We start from the raw sequence: 17,963 nt of genomic DNA, 5'->3' as shown, positions 1-17,963 counted from the left end.
AGTCAATATTAGGTATTAATTGGGCCTCATTACAGAAACAACAAGAGATCCTGATATGACCTGAGGCTACATAACAATAATTTCCATCTGTTAAAAGACTTGTGCCAAAGCCACAGCACAGCAGAAATTTCTCTTGTCCAAACTTCTGGGATATTTGGAAGAACTCTGAAATGAAATGGTGACAATGTGTACAATGGGCCTTATTTTAAATTCTTTGAAATTGTCCATTTACCTGTGGCATCACATAAACAATGTAAAAACACCTATTCATAGAGAGTAAGACACACTTCTGCATGCTGAGAACTGCTGTAATCTGTAAAATCCCTCCAAAAGGAGGAATAAGGAAACATGAACAGAGCAGGGCAGATGTCAGAGAAACTCTTCCAGGTGTCTGCCATGACCGACCTCTAGGTCAACACACAAGACTTGAGCCAAATCTTTCAGCAAAGCAACCTAGAACATAGAGAAGAGCAAGAATATCTGAGTTAAAATTGTAAAGGCTTCAAATTTGCAGGATATTCCAAATATTGCAAGCAAATGGCTCTGGCTAGTGGCAGCTAATCCCTGTTATTAATACATGTATATCCATGAGTGTATGCATGATACTTGACTTTGAAAACAGGCATTGCTCACCTGAAATGTTAAGATTATTTGAAATCAAGGGAATGTGGAGCAGACCCCAGCAGTGCTGGTCAGTGTGTACTTGGGTTTTTGGTCCTTTGTAGGCAAAGGCCAGTGAAGTGGCTTGAGCCTTAGCCCTTCATCTATCAAAAAGCAAGGATGAGTCTTGCTTCATTCTCCCACAGACCATTTCAAAGGTGGTACTCAACCTCACAGTGACTTTTATTCTTTCAGTTAAGAATGGTGCTCTAGGATGGATCAAATGAGCTCACACCATGACTAGGAAAGCCTTTTCAGGTTGTGACTTACACTGTGAAGATAAAGAATTTTCCTGCCTTTTTCTGAAAGCAAAATGAACACTTTTATTACTTCTGTGGTGGTAGGGCAGCGTCGTGTGGGGATCCTGAGCTGGCTCTGAAGCTGCTCCTGGGCTGGGGCAGGACTGTAGCACTCCCTTAGGCCTCTGCCAGGGTATTTCCTGGGCTGGGCTCCATGCAGGGAACTAAAAGTGGCCAAGTTGCTTTCCAGAACCAAAGTAACTTATTTAAAGCTGCTTCAAATGTCTCTGCAAAGCCTTGCAGGGCCCTGTGTGAACTCACCCAGCACCACTGCCACACACTTTCCACAGCCACATATGTTGGAACAAGGGGAATGGAAAATGCAGCTACATTGGCTTGCTAGGATGATACAAGAATTTATCATGTTCAATTCCAGATGAGCAAAAATTTGTCACAGATCTATTGTTTTCTGTTAGTCATGTTTGTGTTTATACTGACATCACTGAGCCAAAGTTGGATCATGGGATTAAACTGAGCAGGGACTGACATATATTCAGGGACCTGTTGAAGGATTTGAGAAAAGTTCCATGTAAAAAGAGGCAAAAAGTTGGACAGTTATTTTAGTTAGATCTGATTCACATGGAAGTCAGCATCATCTGATTTTATTTCCCTATTGGGGTTGTTTCTTTTAACCATGAATTCCCATTAAAACAGCTCTTTGACAACAAAATTAGTCAGTCATTTAATTTTAATGTGTGGCATTAAGTAAGCTGGGTGGCAAATTGTGTTCTCAAACAGATTGACTTATTTTACCTGTGGGAAAGGAACAGCTGAACAGCTAGGAGGGAAATCTGCCAGTTCAGAAAATTTATTGTAACTTCCTCAGCAGAGATGAAATTATTTGGTTTTGAATGCTAGTTTGCTTTTGATGTTTTAATCTAACTGAAGACTTTGTCATGCCATTTGAAATTATCCTCAGGGTTTGAAGCTATCACTGGAACTTGCAAAAGTAATTGATACTTATTCTGTGTTGTTCACTGTGTTTATATGACTACAAGACGAGTTTTTCCTCTCTTTATAGCATGCAATAAAATCTTGAGCACTGTAGTGGGGAAGGCAGTGTGGTAAACCAGAACAGCTTTTGTTTGATATACCTGTCCTTTGATATCCAGAGGAACGGGATGGAGGATTTTCCTCTTTGCAGGAAGACTGAGAAAACTTTCTCCTTACAAAAATAATTTTGTGCTTTTCCATCATCTTTTTCATAGAGGCACCTTGGCCTCTTGTCCTGAGAATTGTCTTGCTAGCTGTTATTAGTTGTAATCACAGCATACTGTTGAAATCCCAGTGTGTGTACTCTTTATTAGTACAGTTTCTACAAGCCAGGATTTTTCCAGAGAGAGCTGAGAGGCCTGAGGACTTGCACTGAGTTACTTTTGAGTAAAACTTCATGGTATTGTCCAGGGCTCCACTGACAGTGCTGGGAGCAATAATTCCTAGACTTTAATCTGTTGGTGTCTTTTCTTGGGCTTTGAACAAGCAGCTTAACCCTTGAACATTTTACCTGTGACATGGAACAACTTTCTGCAGATTTTATGGGTGTTGAGAGACCAGAATACTGGCAATGCATTTCAGATCGCTTCTTCTTGATAACAGTCATTCATTAAAATGAGACAGTTTCTATCAATTTATGTTGTGTGTCATAGCACGGAATTATATGGTATTAAAACCAGGCATGTTGTTACAGCTCTCGTTTACTATGTCATCTGCTGGAAGCAATTCTTGCCTGTCCTGCTTTGGAGATGGAATGGAAAGACCCAAAGACAACCTTAAATTATAGTAACAAATCTCAGAATGGTTTGGGACTATTTCTTTGTTACTTCCTTTAGGACAGGATGGTGGTGGGTGCTGATTATGGTCACTCTGGATATGTGTGGCCTGGTGTGGTTGGAACCCATGGTAACACCGATGTGTTGTTTCCACAGGCATCATTTTGGCCACTAGAACTGATTAACAGCATTTGTGTGTGTGTGTGTATTTGGCAAATGGTGGGTGATAGGACAGATCAGCTTGTTACTAGGTCCTCATCAAGCCATCAATGGAGATGGCAGGGAAGATTTGTTCCCTCCTCTCTCTGTGGCAGGGCAGGAATTGGCCTTTTTGTGTATTTTCTCACTTCTGGTGAATGTGGAAATAAGAGTATTTGCACCCCATGAGAACAGCTTCAGATGGTAAGCACAAGAGCAAAGAGTAAAACCCTGCCAGGGGAAAATGTAGCCTGTCCAAATCTGTTCATTACTTGTTTTCCCTCCACAAACAGCAGTACATAGGAAAAAAGGAGAAACAAATTATCATTTAGAATGAAAAGGTGGAGGTGGCTTGCAAATGGCTGAGAGGCAGGTGACAGCTTTTGATTTTTGTGGTATCCCTGTGAGAACTTCTTTTTAATACTGCATTATCACATTTGGTGTTAGTAGTGCTATGTGTTCATTTATTCGAGGAAATTACTCAGAACTGCTCGTTGTATTGTGGATTTGCATAATATGTTTAAAGGCAATTTAAATAAAATTTATTTCAGATTTATGAAATCTTCTCTGAAGATTTTTTTCTCTCAGTAATCTGATAGGCTGTTACCTCTGTGCCACACAATGTAAGGCTAAACCTTCTAGCCAGATTCTTATCTCCATCTGGTGTGTGCACATGGGAGGACAGTTTATAATGCCATCTGAAATAAATAAATTGTATTTCTTATTTGATCTGAATTCTGTCTTCTGTACAAAGCAGGAGCTATGAAATCCAGGAAATCCTATGACTAAAGGACGAAGTGTTTTCTTTCAGTTTGGGAAGACTGAATGTTGGTGTGCTAGGTGTCAGGATAAGCAGGACAAGGTTAAGCATGGAGTCAAGAGTGCAGGGCTGTAGGGCTGGCAGTGTCTGTGCAAAATCTCTGCTCTGACATGCACAGAAATGTGGCTGATTACTCCCACCCAACGGCCAGCTCATTGATTAAAGGGCCAATGGGCTTCTGTCCAGGAGTGCAGCAGGAAAACAAACAGCTAGGCTGAAAAACAAGACTATTTAACCATCTGAAAGAGCATGGGGCCATCCCAGCTGCTGCAGAACCTGTCACGACTTGGCTGCCAAGAAGCCAGATGCTTGCATCAGAGGAATGTGTGTTTCACAAGGCGCTACCTCTGCTGCTGACACACTGCGACATGTCCGAGGAGGCAGCAGCAGAGAGCAAATCAGTCAGCCTTGCCATCAGCTGCCAGCCCTGCTGGATCCCTGACACCTGGGCAAATGCATGCTTTCATCAGGAATAGATTATGGGAATAACCTTGTCCTCATAATAGAGACCACTTTCAATATCCAGCAGGGACCTCTGTCCATATGTGAAGTTAAACACTGCAGGACTGATTTAATGGTTGGATCCACTGGAATCTGAATTTGCAGAGGCTTACTGGTGTGATTAAGGATATAAAAAGCCCTTCAACATGCATTGGTTTTGGGCCTGCTCCAGAATCCACTAATGCCATTGATTTCAATTAATTCCGGATAAGGTCACTGGTGGTTGAATCAATTGTTTGATTCCAGAAACAACAGGAAAGGCAAAGAAGGAATAATGACTTAAAGCCATGGAATTAAGGAGAGCCAGTCCTATGTGCTTCTATTTTGTAATTATATTTACAATATTTATGAGTTCCCTTGTAGTTCAAAAATTCAGCTTCTTCACACTGATTCCCGTTTCAAGTGGCAAACGCTCAAAACAAACTTTTTATGATTTGCTTAATATCATCTTTTACAATGAGGCAATTTGTAGTGAAAGGCAATGTCCTTTAAAGACATCCCATCAATTTTCTCCAATGAATGCTTTTCATAGAATTCTATTGAAGCAAAAATTATGGCACTGAAAATGATTTAGAAATTGATTGCAAATCACTGCTGTGGCAGGAGCAATCGTATATGCTCATTTTAACTCTCAGCTCATCTGAAAAGGCTAGATTAAACATTTCATTTTAGACTTTCTTTTTCCTATGTGTCAGAATTGGGTGTCAAGGCTTCATCCTGACACTTATGGACAGGATTTCCCATAGTGTGGGATGTGAGTTAAAGGTCTCCATATACAGGTGCCCTTCCAGGAGGTAGAATATAATATTTTTTAACTGCAGTGACAGGGGCTGAGGAGCAGGCAGGTTGTTACAGAAGCTGTCTGGGAGCTCTTGGAGAGGGCAGCATGGCAGTGCCAGGAATGGAGAGCACAACTGGCTAGGACAAAGCAGACTGATGATATCTCCAACCCTGATGTAGCAGAATGGCCAATCTGAACACAGTTACTGTTGTTATATGTTATTTGCCACTTTCTCTGAAGCTTAAATACATAAATGTGACAGAAGAGAGAGCTATTGTTTGTTCCAGCAGTAAAACCTGCCTTTGCTAAGGACCTTTTCCCTATTCTTGACATGCAGGGGAAGTAAAAAGCTTTGAAAAAAATCACCTAGCAAGGTTAAAAACCAAATTATCGTTGTGATCAAAAGCTTACCAGCCAACCAAACTGCTTCAACTGAAGGCCAGTTTTTGACAGTGAGTATCTGAGGAGATTCATTTACTGCCCTCATACCCTTCCTTTTATTCTCTCCACTTTTTTCAACTTGCCAGTTGTTTATCTGCTTGGCCAGCTAGCCCAGGAAAGTGTTTACTGTGTTAACTTGTGACACCTCACGTTCTTGTAGGTACATGCTTTGTAGGACATAGCTGTCTTGGTAAAAGTGAGCATAATAGTAATTTTCAAAGAACATTTTGCTCTTCAGTACACTGGAGAAATTTCCATGATATTTTAGGAGCCAGCTCAACACCTCCAACCATGTGCAACTCCAGAGAGGGCAAATTCTGCAGCCTACAATTTGTTTAACTTGTTGTTTTTTATTTTTAAATTTGTACTCCAGTGATCTAAGTATTTACTGGTTAGAAATATAAGAGTTCAGGATTTTATATTCTATCATATTAAAATCTGTTGGGATTTTAACATCCTGCAATTTTGCCCTACATTAAACTGCTCTTCAGCCTGTCAGCTTGTCTGTCCTTGCCCCAGCAGTGGTTAGAGAGTAAAACAAGGGTTTTACATGGGCTGGTTGTCTGAGGCTGCACTGAACCACACAGAGCTCTCAGCACTCTGGGAAATCTCTCAGGGAAAAAGCTCTTTGCTCTTCCCAGCTGCCTTTTAACTCTTCAGGCTGTGGGGCACCTCTGCTGCAGCTTTAGGGGTCTGTGGTGAGAGACTGAACCTTGAGACACCTGGTCCAAGCTGTTTTCTGCTCCTGAGCTGGTAAGAAGTGCTCACATCACAAGCTCAGGGATTCTGGCATGCTTCAGTAAAGGTGCAGTTTAGGTGACTCAATCCCAGCCAACTATTGCATTTTCAAGGAAGATGTCCTTGTTTTGGATTCTTCAGTGAGGAGGAACTTTTTAAGTTAATTACAAAGTAAAGTCAAAATGTGGATAGCAAACCTGAAGTAGCATGGATTTGGTCTTAGTATGAGACATGGGGTCTTTAAGAGATCCTGGCCATACTGTGAGAGGTTAATTGACAAGCTTTCCTAATATCTGTCTGCCTTTAGATCAGCTTGTAATGTCTCATCTTACCTGTCTGCTCATCAAAAATTAGGCAGTAGGAAGCTGAATTATTTCCTCAGATACAAGAATCAGTTCAGCCTACTGCACATCAGGCCAGGAGCAATGACTGCAGCCCATGACTTTGACTTCTTAATCTTTTCACTCAACCTGCAGCTAGTCAAGGACTGAATTCTGCTGTTAATTTTGTTCTACCAAAATTCATGGCATTCCTGCCAAAAATAAGCTGTATCTGCACAGCCAGCAGCTATATCTTATGACTTAGAATAGAAATTAGATGGATAAGTGCACTGACAGGGTGAGCTAATGGCCACTCCCTTAATAAGTGCTGTAATTTGAAGAATGCAAAATCTGTTTGTCCACCCTCATGGCAATTCTCCTCTTGGGAAGAATAACTCGCTGGTTAAACCCACAGATCTCAGTACTCGTTTTGCTGTGCATTTATTTTTACAATAACCACACTTCTGAAAAAGTCAGAAAAATTGCTTTCAGGCAACTCAAGTCAGTGCCTCTGCAGTGCTGCCTGACCAGAGACAGGTGAGTCGTGTGTGTGCTGTCCTGGTCCTGCTCACTCAGGTGTGCTTAGCCTGGAGATGCATTAACATACCCTAAGAAATGAAGTAAGTGCTAACTTTTGCTAAATAATATAAATTTTTCTTGGGAACAGGCTGCAATTTTCCTTAAGGCTCGTCCTTTTTTATTTTATTAAGCACTTGGCTTTTTCAATTAAACTAGTGGTTTCCTTCTTTTATGACTGTATACTCTTCCTTTCTTCTACACATGTTTGTCTGAATTAGTGTCTCAGAGAAAACCAGTTTGGTCATCAAGAGAGCTTTAATGTAACCTTCAATGTGTTTTGAAATTTTATAACTACTTCTAATGGCAGGAGAAAAAATTAATTTCATCCTTTGTCTGAGAAAGTGCACTATTAATCTGCGAGAGATTTAAGCAAAATCTAACTCTTCTGCTGATCTTATGGGCTTGTTTCTCATGGAAAGAGCTGAAGCCTTCTGGAGATGTGTATCCAAGCACGGGGCCTTGTTCATGTTTGCTTAAATGGCCCTTGTGAAGCTGGAACTAAAGCCCTATGGTTTGAAATTGATCTGATTCAATATGATGTGTTAGTACTTATTACTCCCATAGCCCACTTCATCCTCACAGTGTTTTGAAGACTTCCTGGATCAGACTGGCAAGCTCTTAATGAGAAAGATACCTTGCTGTGTACAACAGAAGAGGAGCACAGCCCTGTGTGTTTGAGCCAGGGAGGTAAATATAACCCAGAGTTACACAGTGTGGTGTTTCTCATGTGCTACAGGCTGATTAGCCACAGGAATAAATGCAGGGGATTTACAAAAGATCTCCATCAAAAGTACAAACTTATATTTTAGAGACAGCAAGTGGCAGGGGCATCAATTGCCTGCATGAGCAGTTGCAATGAGCTCAGCCCCACTGTGCCAGCAGGGCATTGGTGCCACTCAGGGCAAGCACCAAGAAAGCCAGGCACTCTGTTATTAAGGTCACACAAATGTTTTTAATGGCACTCTTTCAGGCTAAAAGCAGGATTTTAGCTTGCAGCTGACTGCTCTTGCTCAGGTGTGTAATTGCATCTAGCCTGATTTACAGCAGCTGAGGATCTGACCCAAGATTGGTTTTCTCTCTGTAAATACAGGCAGAATTTGGGTTGAGGCTTTTATGTGTAGCAATTAAAAAAGCAGTGAAAACTTGGCTTCCGCTCATCCCTGAGCTCAAGTTTCACTTGTTTGGTTGTTTGTGGAATAGTTTAGAGTGTTTGGATGTGAGTGGCCAGGTGTTTCCAATATTGAACCTCTTCGTGTGGAAACGTGCACAGATAAGAGAGCTCAGTCTGTCACAAGCCTTGCTGCTGCTCTTTCGGCGTTTGAAGTTCTGACTTGAAAGGAGTGACTTCTGAGAAATCGAGGCACAGAGTCCCAGCCCCTCTCTTTCAGCAGGAACTCTGTGACAGAGATTCAGATTAGGAGCTGGACTGGTTCTCCAGTGAGTACCCCGTGCCTCGCTGGGAGCTGAGTGTGTTTGAGCTCCACAGTGCTGCTTAGGCTTGCACCTCCCCTCTGAGAAGGAAAGGTCAGTATTTATGCCCTTAGCACCTTGTGAATAACCGTGTTTGATGCTGTTTCATGCTTTCTTGTATTTTCATCTTTGGAAAGTAAGAGGGTTTTCTTCAAAGTGCGCTGTTACTGAAGTTGAGCTGTCTTAAGTCTTGCAAAGATTGTAGTTTGTAATTCTGGTATGAGTTGAAACTTTTATTTCAACCTACTAAAGTTCTCTGTGCTTTAAAATCCAGGCAGGTTTGTACCCCTATTCTTAAAAAAAACCCAAAAGAATTAGGAGAATTCAGTGATAAATTGTGAAAAAGGCAGCACTGGTGCTTTATTTTTTTTTTTTCCTTTTTTTTTTTCCTCCCTATGCTCTTCACGTGGTGAAGCTGTTTAAGTTTTTCTTACTTTTCCGCTTTGCCTGCAAACTCTGTTAATTCATTCTAGAAAAACATCAGTTGGGTAAACAGAAGTATTTATGTGAGTAGCACTGCAACTCCTACTAAGATGCAAATTGTGCTGCAGGGAAGATAGTTTGGGCTTTTCTTTCCTCCTCGCTTTTCTTTTTTGACAGTCAGTTAATAAAGACTCAACAATAAGCAGCTGCCTGTGATGTCATTTGGGACTTTGTCCACAGAGCTTGTATTTACAAGTACTGAGCAACTACACAGCAGCAGCAAACCCAACTATCAGCAAACTTCATGTCTGCTGTTACTGAAGGGCTTTGGTGCTGTGCAGGGTGTAGAAAGCTAACCCTGTTCTTCTAACCACAGACTTTTAAAGCTTGGTAAATAAACACTGGATAAACTCAAGAGAATTTCTGGACTGCAAAGACTTCTTACGGTTCTGAGTCCTCCAGGGCTGGCATGTTTTGATTGAGCTGCTGCAAGTAAGGCTTTTGCTGTTTTGGTGTTTTTATCATCTCTGTAAAGCTTATTTTCTCTAGGAGCGTGTCAGCGTTGCTATTTGTAGTTTTGTTTTAATTAAAAGAGCGGCAAGTATGTAGTTGTTAGGAGTGATTACAGCCATGCATCTGACTGTGGTTCAGGACAAATGAAAACTTCATTCTGGCTTTTGTTTGTATGAGATTGCACTGAAGTGGCTCTCTCTTAATTTAAGTGATGAAACTTTAACATTCTTAAAAGTCTTTTGAGTGCTGTCATTAACTGAACAAAACCTGGACTGTCTGAAGATTGTTCTCTTGTAATTTAATTATTTTTATTTGAATATTCCTATATTTATCTGAATATATTTATTTGAATATATGCTTGAATTTTTAATATAAATTCCTTGTATTTTTAGTACAGATTTATATAAAAATTGTTTTGTTTCTTATGCAGGCATGTATTTCAAACACAACTTGATTATTTTTCACTTTTAGCTCCTGTTCAAGTTCTGGAGGTGTATAAGTTTAAAAGAGAGAATCATACAGTGCTTTGAAATGTGATATCTTTTGGATAGAATGAATTCTCAATTATATGAGAAACTGTAATTTTTGTTTTGAGTGTTTTTGTTAGGAATCACATCACATCCTGAAATATCAGAGCAGAAAAACTGTCATTCTGGTAGCTGCTATGAAAAATCTTTGTGCTGCCTGCTGTTTGTGGGACACACCTCTGTTCCTGACCAGGGATTAACTAATTTTCAGGACAACTAGCTGTGGTTGGCATGGAATTATCTGTGTTTGACAGAGGAATAAACTGGTCCATAGATGTGGTTTATTAAAATATAGTTTACCCACTTCAAAAGCTGGTAACAAACCCCAGGTCTCTTGCTTCTCATTTCAATCTTTCACCAGAAGCCCATTCTAAATTACTGTAATTTCAGTTGTAGAGGCTTTTTCTAGGATGTAACCTAATCACGGTACTGTGTATGAGGAACTTTTTATTACTGTTTACCTCTGTTTAATGATCTGTCTTTGTGAAGACAAAGCACATTTCTGAGGACTGAAATCAGAAAATTATGATTGGCAAGTGTATGAGAGTAAGTCAGTACAAATCAGTCAGATAGGAATTGAAGGATTCCTCATGAATTATACTATTTATTGTGGTTTGTTTTGCTTGCAACTGACTTTATTTGCAAGGCCTCTCAGTGCCACCCAGCAACAGATTTTTTGGGGTTTCTTATTAAGGTCAGAGGGGCCACAACTGCAGATGCCCCTCTCAAGTGACCCTGTTTCTACAGCAGATCAAAACTGTCCAGCTCTTCTTTTTTGATGCTATAATGTGGCTTGGCATGTGGAGATACTGTGCAATTCAGGAGCTGTTGTTCTGTCCTTGCAATGGAAGCATATTCTCCTGGGGGTGGAGGGAACCAGCCTAAATTTAGCTCTGCATTAATACCATGGGAATGGCAAAGGCTTTTGGTGCTTCAAAGGGGTGTGTAAATAAGAGCATATTTATATTCCTCAGGTGTTTATCCTCATTTTTCAGAAATAATATTTACAAAAAATTATATGGTCTTTAAAATATGTTTTTGGAGCTAAGAAACTTCCACCAAGAGCAGGAGTGAAGAGCAGAGAGTTGTGATAGAGGGTTTGCTTTAGGGAGATGGAAAGGGTTTGATCCCTATCAGTGACTCCTGAGAGCAAGTCTTTCCTTTCCTCCGTCACCTTGTGGCCAGTAAAGATGATCTACTGTTGTAAACTGATTATTTACACTTGCAGAGTTTATTTTATATTGTTGGCAAATATACAAAGAGATTGTATAGATCTCTTTGTATACTTGTATAGATTGCACATATGCAAAGTTTACCAAGGTATTGTTGGCAAATAAAAAGCCTTTGAAATCTTAAGAATAATTAGGACAAAGTGAGACTAAAAATCTCTACTCTGGTTCCAGTTATCCTTCCCACTTTAATTTTAAATGCAGATTCTACTGTGAATTTTACTGCTTTTAAAGAAAATTTCATGGGTTCCTATGGTATTTTTTTTATACATGAATTGTGTATAAGTGTTTAGGGGGTTTAGATTTATGAAAGTAGAAATCCTGCCCAAGTAAATGCAAAGCAGGAGGGTACAATTCCACTTTAGTCATGAGCTAATCTTCAGCTAATTCCCTTAAAAGCAGAAGCAAACACTCAAAACTTGATGAGCCCGTGGGCATCCAATTTTCATTTTCCTCTTTTGCATTTTCCTTCTCACATTAACATTTTCTTTCTTATATACCAATGTAGCAAATTAGGATATAGATTGAGCTCACTTTTCAGCCAAGGGATCCCCTCGTTGGATTTTTACTGAGAAATCTGCCCGAAGATACTGAGTATAATCTGATAATATTCTGGGATGGCATTAAGAGGGACAATTGCCAAGAGAATGTCAATTCTTTGGGCTTTCTCACCATCTGAAAAGAAATGGAATAAGAGCAGACTCCAGCCTGTAATCATCTGACAAGTGGGACTGGGGCTGGATAAAAGGCAGGGAACAAAGGTGTCAGGGGGAATCTCAGCTGGCTGGGGAGCTCAGCTCGGTGCAGCCAGGGCCAAATGCAGCAGGATGCTCTGCAGCTCCTGTGCGGCTCTGCACGTGCTCTGCTCCGGGCAGGACCGCAGTCATGATGAAGAAAAATCCATGCCAAAGCTGCCAGAACACCTTCAGATGTTAAAGCATGTAATATGCTGTTTTATGACTGAAACAGGATAAATGTACAATGTAAATAGAACATGAGCCATTAACACTTGTAATTCGCTGTTCTGTAATGTTTACTGATACTGTTTGTGCAGCATGCAGGAACCTGAATCACATTAGGTTTCCCCTGATGGATACATGAATTAGTCATGATGTTTTCAGCATGAAATTTAGATAGCTATGATGTGAAAAACACTGAGAAATCTTTTTTGTGCCCATTGCTTGGCACTGAGGTGGATCAGATAAACGGGGTTGTACAGTGGCAATGGCTTCTGGAAATGGGCTGTGACATTGCCTGTGGGCTGTGAATGAGGCAGACCCTGAAAAGCAGGTTGGATTATAAAGCAGTGGAAAAAAATTATGTTGCTGAAATATGGCCTATTAATATTGACACACAGCAAGAACAAATGCCACTGTTAAACTGCATGTTTGATAAGCTTTCCACAGGACAACCCCATTTGTTTCCAGAGCCAAACCAGCCTTGGATAGTGTGTGCACACAATAGGTCTGGACAGAATCAAATGCATGTCACAAATTATTTTCTTTGACGATGCTAATTGATTATTATAATTCATCGTTATCTAAATTGTTAAATTCAATACTTTACCGTGTCCTTTTGTTTCTTTGTTGCTCAGACATAATACAAAAAGGAAGAGTTAATTACCACATGCAACAACAGAGGCAAATTTCATTGTCTGCTTCACTTTGATTGAAGCTGTATTGAATCACCACTGTGGATTTTCAGCAATGGTGGAGAAAAGAAGGAATTCTTTTGCAGTGAAGTTACTTTTGGTGGTAGCTAGCATTTGTGTTTCAAACAGTATCTATTTAGCAGCTGGGCTCTATTATGCTTGTTTTGCCTATACTAAATATTACCTAATAGTGCAAACTGAAATCACATTGTGCATCAATCCTGTGGGGAATCAGTGGCAATCCTTGAGGAACACAGCACAACTTGACACAAGTAGAAGGATTGCATTTGTTTCTAAAATTACTTACTCCTCTAGATATGAGCACTTGGCTTGTTTTTTCAGAGCTCTGTTGATGGCCAGAGCTGCATCTGGTGGGAAGTAATGCTCTCCTCAAGGGAATTCTGGAGAGATTAAGTGATGACTTAATTTATGCAAAGTCCTAAAACTCTGCTGTACTCTATCTTGTAAGATTTGATGTGACTGCTGTAAAATGTAGGATCTTTTCTGCTGCTCTGAAGTGATCTGATGAAATGGTACACTGTGGTAAGATTTTGGGGGGTTATTTTGCCAGTAGAGGGCCATGTTAAACTGGATAAAACACCTCCCTCTTGGACTCACATTTTCAGTGAGGAACAGCTTACACCATATGGTTGTTTTCAACAGCAAAATGAGTAAATAATTAGATCTTTTAGAAGCTATTGAATGATTAATTATTTAAAATCAGAATCCCATCACTTTTACAGTGCGATGCAGCTCTGTGTCAGTGTAATCAGACTGAGTTCTGGCCTTTAAAATACATCACACCTACCTGTTTATTCTGAATTGTTCAAGGTTGATAGATAGAGCCCTAATAAGTCATTAAGCTGACGTGATATACAGCAGCAGCATGTGCTTTTGCTATAATGACACAAATGAGAAAAGAATTGTTTTTCAGAGGTACAATCACGTTTGGTTTTGATGTGGCCTATAAACTAGAACTCATTATTCAGGCTCTAGTGCTGCAGGAGTTGACCTTTGGCAAAATATTTTGTTATCCTCAATCTTTTATACAGGCCTTTTGTGAACTCTGCTCAGCTCTCATTTTGCTGATTGCATTTAAAGTCATTTATTGCACAGTGTTTGCCCTTCTAGCAGATGTTAAAGGATTCACTGCCTCCCCCTTAAAGGCTACTCCTCCTCAGCATCTAATTATAACCTACACAAAGGATTAACAGATGTTATAATTGTCTTTACTCATTGATTAAATAGTTTCTGCATGATTTGCTCTCTCTTCCTCTCATTGCTGATTTGTGAGGTCTTTCTGGATGAGGCTCATGCATCTGCAATTTGTTAACAGGGCTGTCTTCAGTTTTTAACTTTTTGTGATTGTGGCTCAGTTTGAACAGGTTATTGCTATTCTGCTGGACAATGTGACAGAAATGTGTTAAAAGTAGGTGCATGAATACTTGGCTTTGCACACATTCCTGATGTTCCTCTTCCTTTTAACCACTCCATCTAAAACATATGTGAAATGCAGACTCATTTTAATGGATTTAAACTGAAGGCTGGAGGGGTAAATGCTGAGTTGCTTAGCAGTGGTTTTGTCCCTATATTTCAGTTGCTACTTGCAGACGAAATTAGTAGCTGATAAAATCAGTTTAAGAAGGAAATTCCTAGGAGGAATTTTCTAGTAAGACTTTCCTAGTAGGACCATTAGAAAACTGTAGGGTTTTTTTATGAGGTTCATCTCTCTCACCTTTTCACAAAATTAAGATTATTTTGTTATTGAGCTAATTAATCTTGTCTGTGTTTTGTTCCCATGTTGAGCTGGGAGCTCTGTTCTTGGATGGATCCATAGTCCTTCCCCTACAGCACAACAGTGCTAACTTAGCAACTGTTGTTTTATGTTCTTATAAATCTTATAGCATCTTGAACAGGGCCAGTCCAAACAATGTTCCTCTTCAGAGGGGTGAAACATCTTCCACTGGGAATTGATTCTACAAAAGTGTCTTTCCCTGTTTGGATTCTGTACAAGGTTTTCCTACTTCCTTCACTAACACAGATGTGAATAAATGATAAGTGTACAAAAGCTTCCATGGTAGTCTTGGGCAGTCTCTCAGTTCAATGAAGCTGCATCTGCCCCAAGGTCTAAGCCTGAAGGGCTTTGACTTGCTTTGCTCCAAACTGGTGCAACAAGAAAGAAAATGAATGGAAAATATTTTGTCACATGTTCTCAGACAAAATCTCTTAATGGGTTAAAGAGAAACAGGTTAAAGGCTTGAATTACGTGCTTGGTTATTCAAAAGCCATAAAGTTTTGTGATGTTTCCCCAGCCCATCTCCCAAATCCTCCTCAAACACAAAGCTGTTTCCTTGATTCCTAGCCAGAGAAACACCTCTTTTTGAGGTTGGGCTCACCTTCTCTGGCCAAAAATATTTTAGCATTTTTTACTACCAAAAATACTTGAGCTCTCTGTGGATGTCTGGGATTATTGATTCAATTATTGTTGGTTCATGCATATGTGGGACACCCTGTATGATTCTACTTTGTTGGTGCTGTGTGTATTCTTCTCTTTACAGTGAACACCGTACATGGTGCTGGCTGTGAGATTTTGATAGAGAGCCTACAGCACTTTAGGTTTTTATTTGATTTTTAATGCTGGTACCTAATGTGTAATTAATGAATTTTAATAGTGTGATTGATAATCTTTGCAGTGCATAAAAGCATTTGTCCAGGGACTCAAAACCGCTCTAGAAACAGAGGTACTTTGTTTGTGAGATTATCAAAGAACACTGTATTCCTCCTTGTCTTTAAATGACATCTCTGTGCCCCTGAATACTTTGAATTTATGAGCTGGGGGGAGCAGATTATAGATTCTTAATAAGAAAATTCCAGGGTGCCAACTGTGCTTGCAAAGTGTATTTTAATCATATAGACACCTGTCCACTACCAACTTGTAATATTTCTTAGAGGTCACTGAGCAGCCAGCCAGCTGATGGAAATCACTTTTATTCAATATCAACCTTATCTGAGTTTGAAACACTAATCCAGAGGTAAAATGCTAAAATCCCAATTATCAGTAATGAAAACTGTCTAATGCCCATATTGTGCTGGAGGTAAAAGGCCCAGGTTCTCATTGCAGTTACATATGAGAAAAACTTATAAAACACTAAAGGTTCGGCCAAGTCATTAAGGATTTTTAACACCTGCTGCTATGAAGGAAAGCATTAAAATGAAACCTGGTGTAACATTTTAATAACCAGCTCTCTGTTATGTCACTGCCTGTTAGCTCTAACTTTTGAAACCAATATCTTCATCTGGATTTTGAGGTTGGACAGTAAATGAAAGAGACCACCAAAAGACTGACAAGGGTAGCACAATCTACAAGGCCTCAGTTGACCATTCTGCTTGTCTCTTTGCTTGAGAATCTGTAGACTTGTCTGGAATTTCATGATGTGCTTTGCTAAAACTAGTGAATTCCTTCCCTTAAGCTGCAGTTCTGTCCTGATGCTATTGATTGGGAATGCATCCTGATGTTCATGACAAACCTGTTCTGTCATTTATAGTTACCAATTTTTCTTTAATCAAGTGAATTGCTTTTCTTTTTGATCACCAGAAAATTCTCCCATCACAAGAAAAAGCTTTAATAAAACCTTGCCAAGAATTTATCACCTAGATGATAGTTTTGGGTGCAGACCTGGGAACAGAATGGTTTGTAAGGTACACAGCCACAAACCCTAGGCAGGGTTTTCCTTGCTCCTAGCAGGGAGCAAATCTTACTGATGGGTCCTGTCTCCCCAGAAAAACACTGAAATGTCCCTTTTACCCACTGGCTGTTTGCTTAAAAACGAATTATGCTTTACCTGTTTTACTTATTCCTCTTTCCCTGAATTCCAGGGTTGGATCCTATGTGTTACTGGGGATTCTGAGCTTGGATGCAGAGTTCAAGAGTTTATAGCTCTGGGAAGCAGAACTGAGACCCCTCCTGAGGTCTCTGACTTAACCAGCCCCAGCTGAGGAGAGATCCCTTTAGCTCCTGCCATGCTCAGCTTGGATGTGGTGGCTCAGCCAGCTGTGAATCGAGGCAGAAGCAGAGATTTAACTCACAGGATCCTCATCCAAGAAGGGGGGAAGGATGGGAAACTTGTGTGTTTGGGGCACACCTTTAGGCAAGAAGTCCCATGAAGGCCCCACCTGGCTTCTTTTCTTTTTTCTTCCCTTTCCTGGAGTCCCATTCAGAGTTTCTCTTCTCTCCAATAGCTGCAGGTAATATTCATGTGAGCCAGCAAGGAAAATCAAAGATGAACAGCACTAAAGACTGCAGCAACCTGCTTAATTCCTCCACTATTAAAGAAAAATATGGGCCTGCCCTAATTATTTTTTTTAATGCTGCTTTAATGCTTCCTAGTTTCCCCTGCAGGGAAGATGGGTTTAAATCTGTGGAGGGAGTAGAGGATATCTGTCTCACCTATGTAGCTGCTTTTGGTGGCAGAATATTTTCTTTGTTGGCTTTAATTCAGTTCTAGCTGAATTTCTCCCATCAAATTAATTTTGACAGAACAGTAAAGATGTGAATGAAAACTGACTGTCTTCCACTGCACAGAGCAGGGTTTGGAGAGAGGATTATTCTCCTGTTTGAGTTTATAGTGATGTGCACATCTGGTAGATAGAGAAGAGTAATGACACAGAGAAGCAGCACTAATAGAAAGTTTCACTATTAAAGTCTTTGACAAAGAGGATTTATTCAGTAAATGACACATATATTACTACATTCACAGGGCAGTGGAGAAACAGAGACAGGAGAAGTCACTGAATTTTCTAAATCTCCAACTCAAAATATGGGCAAACATTTAGGGTTTACCTGAAATGAACCAAGCATATCCTTTTCCTCCTTGCTTCTACTCAAAACAGGTTTTTTTTTCCAATCCACTCTGAATTAGTAAACCTTATATAGAAAAAACCCCAAACTTTTAAAGGTTATATTTAGTCTTCAAATTCACAGTGGATCATTTAGAACATGCAAGTGTATTAACACTTTTCCATACTAATAATACTTTTTATTTCC

General features: G+C 39.9%; 1 protein-coding gene across 1 annotated transcript in view; it reads left to right on the top strand.

Moving 5' to 3' along the window:
• The first annotated feature begins 9,359 nt into the window (after nucleotides 1-9,359).
• The window catches only part of NCKAP5 (NCK associated protein 5), a 355,478-nt gene continuing 346,874 nt past the window's right edge, over nucleotides 9,360-17,963 (top strand). Inside the window, exon 1 of the mRNA XM_059476435.1 lies at nucleotides 9,360-9,491. The gene's annotated coding sequence lies outside the window, so the exon portion shown is untranslated. The remainder of the gene's footprint in view (nucleotides 9,492-17,963) is intronic.

The sequence above is a fragment of the Ammospiza nelsoni genome, chromosome 7 (genome assembly GCF_027579445.1).
Source record: "Ammospiza nelsoni isolate bAmmNel1 chromosome 7, bAmmNel1.pri, whole genome shotgun sequence".
NCBI lineage: Eukaryota > Metazoa > Chordata > Aves > Passeriformes > Passerellidae > Ammospiza > Ammospiza nelsoni.
This window is presented reverse-complemented; position numbering and strand designations above follow the sequence as displayed.